Source organism: Callospermophilus lateralis, chromosome 12, assembly GCF_048772815.1.
Source record: "Callospermophilus lateralis isolate mCalLat2 chromosome 12, mCalLat2.hap1, whole genome shotgun sequence".
Lineage (NCBI taxonomy): Eukaryota > Metazoa > Chordata > Mammalia > Rodentia > Sciuridae > Callospermophilus > Callospermophilus lateralis.
Genome location: NC_135316.1, coordinates 111,283,901 through 111,292,402, shown reverse-complemented (window position 1 = coordinate 111,292,402; position 8,502 = coordinate 111,283,901).

The window sequence follows — 8,502 nt, the reverse complement described above, 5'->3', positions numbered from 1 at the left end:
CCCATGGAAATGCAGACCAGAGGCCAGGAGGCGAGAGCCAGTGTTCACCTCCTGAACACAGTCTCCTGTCAGCGAAGTATGGGAGGTGGCTGGCCCTGGCCAGCGGGAAGAGCCGCTGCAGTGAGGTCAGCCCCTCCCGGCCCTCGGGCTCCTGCAGATGGGGAGGGGCTGAAGAAGCAGGGAACCCAGACCAGGGCTCCCCGGATCCGTCCTGGCGCCTACGGACAGGCAGGAAAGGCGGGGGTCCCTGCGCGGGACCCGCTGTTTGTGTCGCGGGAACCCCTATGCCACACAGGGCCACGGGAATGCCAGAGGTTAGCAGGTCACAGTCCTTTTTTAAAACTGGCAAGGGCTGGGGTGTGGCTCCAGCAGGCACGGCTCGCCTGGCATGCGCAGGCTCTGGGTTCCATCCTCAGCACCACATACAAACAAAAAATAAAAAGATGTTGTGTCCACCGAAGAGTGGAAAATAAATATGTTTTTAAAACTTGGCAAATCCTACTTTTTCTGCGGACTTCCTCTTTGTCCCTGCTGGTGCGCGTGAGGGTCACGTTCTTTGTGGTACTTGGATGTGGCCTCTCCTGGTCCTCATCAACCTCCATAGAGGCTTTAACTATTGTGTTTTATTGTAACATAATTTGTGTCCTGTTTTAGTCCCCTTTGTCGTTGCTCTGACCAGAATCTTGACAGGAAGAGTGAGAGGAGGGAAAGGCACCTGGGGCTCAGGGTTTCCGAGGTCAGTTACTCCTCTGGGCTGCAGTGAGGCAGAGCCTCCTGGGGAGGAGTGTGGCGGCAGCCTGGCCCCAGGAAGCAGAGCTGAGCTCAGCTCATAGTCGCAACCCGAGGCAAACCCACCTGCCTGCAGGGACCCACTAGTCCACCTTCTCACTCTGAGCTTCCTGCCTTGTCCCACACGACAGCCGTGACATATCCCCTGCCATTCGCCCACTGAAACGCACCATTCGTGGTTCTTTGGACACAAGTTGTGCCAGCCAGCACCGCTGTAGGGACAGACGAGGCAAGGCACCAAAGACAGCAGGACACAGTTTTATTGGGCTGCGGCCAGGTTCAGAGGGCACAGCTTTTGCTGTAATCAATCCCCTGAACCCCGAGTTCAGGGAGTTTCAGAATTTTATACCCAGTGTGTAAGGGGAGGGGCTCAGAAGTTCACGTCTGCAGAAGTTCACATAAAAGCAGCTTTTTCTCTCACTGTTTTGAGCAAGTTAACCCTTCAAGGACCACACCTGAGAAGGGGAGAGCGTCTTCTCCCCTCTCTCTCCTCCCCCTGCCAGCTGTTACCATGGAGCCCATTTGTAACTTATCTTAGAAATGTAGACATCTCTGTGAAGCCCAGCTCAAGGCCAGAGGCCTTGTTTGCACATTTCTTCAAACTACTGTACTGGATACGTTTATGAAAAACTGGTAAGGGGTGTCCAGCACCTGGAGGGATGGTATCTTCCCCGCCAGTGGCCAAGTAAACAGGGCGACACGAAAATAGCAAGTTCATCTACATTGGACTCTTTCTCAGAGACTCTTGCTGACAGTCCTGAGGTCAGCCCTGGTGGAGATTTCTGGAGAAGCCCAGGTTAGACCTCCTGTGGAGAAGGGGTCTCCAGCACCACAGCCTCTCCCAGGACCCTCCACCCTGGAGCCACACCCGCCCACCCTGCCCCCTGGACTGTACCCTGCTCTGCCCCGCGTCTGCCTCTCTGGGTGCTGTGTTGCCCTGTCGGTGCTGAGGCTTGTGTTTCAGGTTTGTTCTGTTTTTGGTGCCAGGTTTCAAACCCAGGGCTGCTTAACCTCTAAGTCCCCGTCCCCTTCTTCATTCTTCAGTATGTTGATTTATTTTTGTTCTAATCAGCTCTCCATGACAGTAGGATGCACTTGGACACATCCTACATAATGGAGCAAACTCCTCATTCTCTGGTTGTACATGATGTAAGATCACATTGGTCCTTGATCCCATATGGACACAGGTGATAACGTCAGTTCACTCTGCTGTCCTTGCTGCCTCCACATCCCCTCCCTCCCTCACTCTCCTCTGCCTATTCCAAAGTAACTCTATTCTTCCCTAGCCCCCCCTTATTGTAAATTAGCATCCACATATCAAAGAAAACATTCAGCCTTTGGGTTTTGGGGATTGGCTTTTTGGCTCCAGCACCATCCATTTACCTAAAAATGCCATCATTTCATTCTTCTTAAAGGCTGAGTAATATTCCATTATGTATATATACCATTTCTTTTGTACCGGGAATTGAACTCAGGACACTCAAACACTGAGCCACATCCCCAGCCCTACTTTGTATTTTATTTAGAGACAGGGTCTCACTGAGTTCCTAAGTGCCTTGCCTTTGCTGAGGCTGGCTTTGAATTCTCAGTTCTCCCATCTCAGCCTCCCAAGTTGCTGGGATGATGGCATGTGCCACATTTTCTTTATCCATTCGTCTGTTGAGAGGAACCAAATTTGGTTCCATATTTTGCCCCAACCCCTTTTTATACTTTAGAGGCAGGATCTTGCTAAGTTGCTTAGGGCCTCCTTAAATTGCTGAGGCTGGCTTTGAACTTTAGATCTTCCTGCCTCAGCCTCAGCTGCATTATCTGAGGATAGTCTCTTGAGCACAGAGAGGTTGGCTGCAGGGGCCACCCATAGGGATAAGCCTAGAGGAAGTGCTCACTGTCAGACAATCGGGCCTTTGGATGGTTTTCCTGAATTATTACACAGTCTTAGAGGGAAGTTGGTCGGTCAGGGGGTCAGGGTGAAGTATGTGAGAGCTTTGTCTGACGAGGCGTTGATGCAGGTGCAGGATAAGGGGCTGGGCGTCAGGGACTAAGCTGAAGGTGCCTAAGGCACGGCCCCTGTTGTGCAGGGACAGCAGGACTCCAGAAAAAGGGTTAGGAAGACGTAGATCTACTTAAAGAGCTGGCACCCCGGCATCGCACCCCAGCCTGGGTACCCCGGCTCTGCCCCTCAGCCTGGCACCCCAGGCACCGCCCCCCAGCCTGGCACCCCCGGCTCCGCCCCTCAGCCTGGGACCCCCAGGCACCGCCTCTCAGCCTGGCACCCCCAGCTCCGCCCCCCAGCCTGGCACCCCCAGCTCCGCCCCCCAGCCTGGCACCCCCGGCTCCGCCCCTCAGCCTGGGACCCCCAGGCACCGCCCCTCAGCCTGGCACCCCCAGCTCCGCCCCCCAGCCTGGCACCCCCGGCTCCGCCCCTCAGCCTGGCACCCCCAGCTCCGCCCCTCAGCCTGGCACCCCCAGCTCCGCCCCCCAGCCTGGCACCCCCGGCTCTGCCCCCCAGCCTGGGACCCCCAGGCACCGCCCCTCAGCCTGGCACCCCCAGCTCCGCCCCCCAGCCTGGCACCCCCGGCTCCGCCCCTCAGCCTGGGACCCCCAGGCACCGCCCCTCAGCCTGGCACCCCCAGCTCCGCCCCCCAGCCTGGCATCCCCGGCTCCGCCCCCCAGCCTGGGACCCCCAGGCACCGCCCCTCAGCCTGGCACCCCCAGCTCCGCCCCCCAGCCTGGCACCCCCGGCTCCGCCCCCCAGCCTGGGACCCCCAGGCACCGCCCCTCAGCCTGGCACCCCCAGCTCCGCCCCCCAGCCTGGGTACCCCGGCTCTTCCCCTCAGCCTGGGACCCCCAGGCACCGCCCCTCAGCCTGGCACCCCCCGCACCGCCCCCCAGCCTGGCACCCCCGGCTCCGCCCCTCAGCCTGGGTACCCCGGCTCTGCCCCTCAGCCTGGCACCCCCGGCACCGCCCCCCAGCCTGGGTACCCCGGCTCTGCCCCTCAGCCTGGCACCCCTGGCTCTGCCCCTCAGCCTGGCACCCCCAGCTCCGCCCCCCAGCCTGGCCCCAGGCAGCCGCAGATCCTCTCACTGTGGTCAGGGACACAGCCCTAACCTGGGGGGAAATCCCAGAAAAGCTGCCTGGGCTGTAGAAAAATGGCCAAAGAGAACCGGGCTCTGCCCTGCCTTCAGCCCCCTTTGCCCCTGTGGGGTGGAGGCTGCTGGCCACAAAGGATGTGGCATCCAGCACTGTCAGCGTATGACTTGAGGACAGGAATAGTCTCCCCTTTTAAGATCTGACAGGGGACCCCATTTGGCCAGGGGATATCCATCACTGGGGCAAAGCAATTCTTGCTATCATGGCATCCCAGCAAACTCAATGCCTGGGGAGACTGGCAGGATAAACACTGCACCCAGAAAAGAAGACAGACCCTCAGGCCCACCTGTGTGACTCGACAAGCCCAAGGAAAGAGGAAAGGGCCTGCTCCGCTGCTTATCAACATGCCTAGTGTAAGAAAAGGGCCCCGGGGACTGGGGACAGCTGACAGTGGGGACTCACCCAAAGTTGGTGGCTTTGTGATAGTGGTAAAGGGGACAGGTCAGGCTCAGAAAGACCCTGTGCCCCGACCTCCTGAGTGCAGTCTGGGAGGAGCTAAGGCAGCGTCTTGTGCCCTCTCCTGGGATGAGACCGTGTGGGGAGTAAGTGCACAGTTAACATTCCTAAGGCCTGTTTCAGAACATGGATTCAAGAAAGGGCACAAAACTAGAAAAGATAAAAGAAATTATAGGTACGGAAATATACTTCAGATGGAAAATTAGAAGGTAAAAGAAATGTTTCCATATGAAAAAGTATTCTGTCTGGGCTAAAGTCCAAGATGAAAGTGGGCAAACCCAAAGATGTAAAGGAGTTGTGAATGTTTGAGTCGCAGAGGGTTTGCAGAAGGAAGATCTCAAGGTTTGTGTTTGACTAAATTGACTATAATTAGCACAGTCAGTCAAAGTTATTTGAACTTTAATGAACTGATTGAAGCCAAGTCTGAAACACTGACCTGCTCTTCTGTATGGGTGATTTCCTGTATTTGTCAGGTTTTATTACCTGGGGAAGCTAAGTCTTAAAGGAATCCGGCAGGTGGCTGGGGTTTGAACCTGTTTTAAAGTCTTAAAAAAAACCACTGTTTTTTAGGATATAGCAATATACTTGACACCCAAAATACATGTGAGTACATATAGGTAGCATCTGAGAACCGTCTAAGCCTTGTCTAGGTGGTGTAAAAGTTTATAAAATGAAAGTTTATGTAAGTTTACTGGCAAGATGACCAATAAGCGCTCTCTTTTATACATTGTGTTTGACATAGAAGGCCACATTTTCATTTGAAGACCAGTCTTATATCTGTTTTTATGGCTAAGTCAATTTCTGATGATTAACACTTTGCTAAGAGTTATAAGAGATTTAATGTTGTCCTTTGATTTTTGTTAATCAGTGCAGATCTGTGATTATTATCACCCTACACTCTGGATTCTAAACTGTACTTTCTAATTGGAAAGCACTTTCCCAAGTTGGTATTCTCCAAACCAAAATCAGGTGTAGCAAAAGTCTCGATTTTGTAAAGAAATAACAAATTTGATGAGTATTTATTCGCATATCTGATGTTTTATAGCTTGATAAGGAGACCCATTTTCCATAAATTATATATACAATTTTGTGTTGATCTTCACACTGCAATTGGAATTCAAATGTATTTTTGATGGTATTAAGGAGAGCCTGATCTGTTTAAAGGTGACATTGTAAAACATGGAAACATTCTGCCACTTTTTCCACACAAAAGATAAAAGCACTCTTAGCCTTTTGGATTCATGTTTCAGAGGTCATGTTGAATTGTCATTTGTGAGGAGTCCCCCCTCACTGAGATAAGGCTCTGCCTCCCACCGTACCCCATGTTAGAATGACTCCATACAGACTAGACTTCAGCTCCTTTAAAGTTGTTCAAAAGGGGCTGGGCATGTGGCTCAAGTGGTAGCGTGCTCGCCTGGCATGCGTGTGGCCCGGGTTCGATCCTCAGCACCACATACAAACAAAGATGCTGTGTCCGCCGAGAACTAAAAAATAAATATTAAAAAAATTTCTCTCTCTCTCTATCTTAAAATAAATAAATAAATTTATATAAAAAAGATGTATCCATCTACAACTAAAAATATTTTTAAAAAATAAATAAAGTTGTTCAAAAGATTGATTTTTGTTGTAAAGATTACTGTGATCTCAAACAGTGAATATAATATGTAACTAAGTAAAGTTTCAAGATAATAAAAGGCATTTTTTCATGGTTTACAGCTATTACACAAACGGAATGTTTTTGGTTTGTTAATTTCATTTTGTATTTTCCCTGTAAAATTTATAACTGTTGCCTATTAGAAGTATTGCTTCATTAAAAAGAAAAAAATGGGTTAATCTGAGATAAGCCACCACCTACAGGATAGATAGTATATAATGCTGACTTCCAGTACTAATACCACCATAATTAAATGAAAGTGGGATCTGTGAAATTACAGATATTAAGTTATGATTTGTTACTCCCTCTTGAACATTGGTGAAACTGGCTTCCTGGGTGTTTAAAACCAAAAACTTAGCCAAAGTCAAGGAAGTAAAAGGGCTCAGCAAAAAACAGCCGATATTTTGGCACTCACCCTCTAAGGTCTGCCAGGACCTGGGGAACAGAGGACCCTCTCTGGGCCCTGCAACTCTAAGTCACTGAGGGGACCTAAAGAACAGGAAGTCAACCAGTGCACGTTCTGCAAAGAGGAGGGTCGCTGGAGATAGAAATCTCCCTGGTGCTTCCAAGAGAAGTCATGTTGGATCAGCCAGACCTGGACCCATCCTGGCAGGTGGCTGGTAGAGGAAAGCTAAAGGACAGGCAGGAGGCTTTGCACATGTCCCCAAAAGTGACCCCTGAGGAATCTCAGCTGACTCTTAAGACTAGATAGAAACAAGGTCAGTTTTTACCAACTTGGTCTTAAACAGCTGGCAGGAGAGTAGAACCTAAAAGCACAGTCCTACATGGACATTTAAAAGAAAAAAGATAATGTTTTAAAAAACAAATTAAAATGTACTTATGTCAGCCCTACTAACAGTCAGTAAAGCTCAAGGCTATAAAGGAAGGGTTCTTGGCTGTGAGTGCCTAATAATAGTGATCACAAGAGTTTCAGATTCACCCTGAGTTAATCTGAGTCTGATTTCATAGACCTACGAATCTTTCTAACCTCTTTTACATTGAATTTGATCTGTTTTTCACTGATGAGATCATGAGTTCCTGTACTTGTGTTTTTTAAAGACTGGCTGAAATACAAATTGTTTGTGCTGATTGCTCACAAAAAAGTCTTGCTTTGCCGTCTTTATCGTTGTCTTAGCATGACCCCTGCCCTGCGTGTGCCTTGTCCAGTCACCTGCCATGTGCCACTTTGGACTTCAGGACTGCTCTGATGCTGAATGCCTTAACGATCCATGACTTACCTGATAGAGAACAAGGATTTTGGGTTACTTCCCCCAACTTCACCCCCTCTTAGCAGGAAGTTGTAGCCCACTTTCCATAGAAATGGAATGTAGAAGTTGACAGTGGGGAATTGTAACAGGTTTTACTTGATGCTTTGACTATATCCCTTGTGGCTTTGAAACTTACACTTTTTTCTTTTTTTTAATTTTTTTTTAGTTGTAGACAGACACAATACCTTTTTTTTTATTTATTTGTCTTTATGTGGGGCTGAGGATCGAACTCAGGGCCTCACACATGCAAGGAAGAAGGGGACCCAAGAGGTGGAATCCGTGGAAGGGCTATTGTCTTCCTTTTTTATAGTTCTTCCAGTGATGGAATATAGGTGGGAAGGCCAGAGGGGTGGGACACAGGTGGGCCAAAGAAGTAGTCTGAACTGGAAGGACTTCATTAACACTTCTTTGGGATGGACTTTGGCCTAGGGCCTTTCCAGGACTTCATTAACATTCCCTGAGTCGTTCCCAGCATGGCCTCCATTTTAGATCTCACTCGGTATTAGACCCGATTTACCTGACTACACTGACCACCTAACTTTAAATCCGGCTTCACTTGGGCCTGACTGCCAGCCGGTGGGGAAGCCATGGGCCAGGGCTGCTCTCCAAGGGCCCAGAGGGATCCTGTGGGACTCCCAACACTCACAGCAAGGCGCAGGAATTACAAAAGAGCGGCCCCAGGGGCGCCCTGACCTGCAGAGCAGTGGCCCCAGGGGCGCCCTGACCTGCAGAGCAGTGGCCCTAGGGGTGCCCTGACCTGCAGAGTGGCCTCAGGGGTGCCCTGACCTGCAGAGCAGTGGCCCTAGGGGTGCCCTGACCTGCAGAGTGGCCTCAGGCATGGCCTGACCTGCAGAGTGGCCTCAGGGGTGCCCTGACCTGTAGCCAGAATGGAGCCCCACCCCCTCACCCCTGCCCCCGCCCCAAGCATGAGGGCCAGAGTTGGGCTGGAAGCCGAGGGAGGAGCGAGGAGAGGTGAGTCAGGAGGTGTCAGACCAGGAGCAGGGAGGGCATCTTACTTTTGCTTGGGTGGGCTACAGACCCATGTGTGGCTTGGGAGGAAGGAAAGCTCCGCAGAGGGAGAGGCCTGAGGCCCTGGCTGAGCCCTTCAGCCCTGTTGGCTGGGCCGTAGCTCTACTGCATGTAGGTGAGGACGACTGCAGACTCCAGTCTGCTCCCACTCCCCA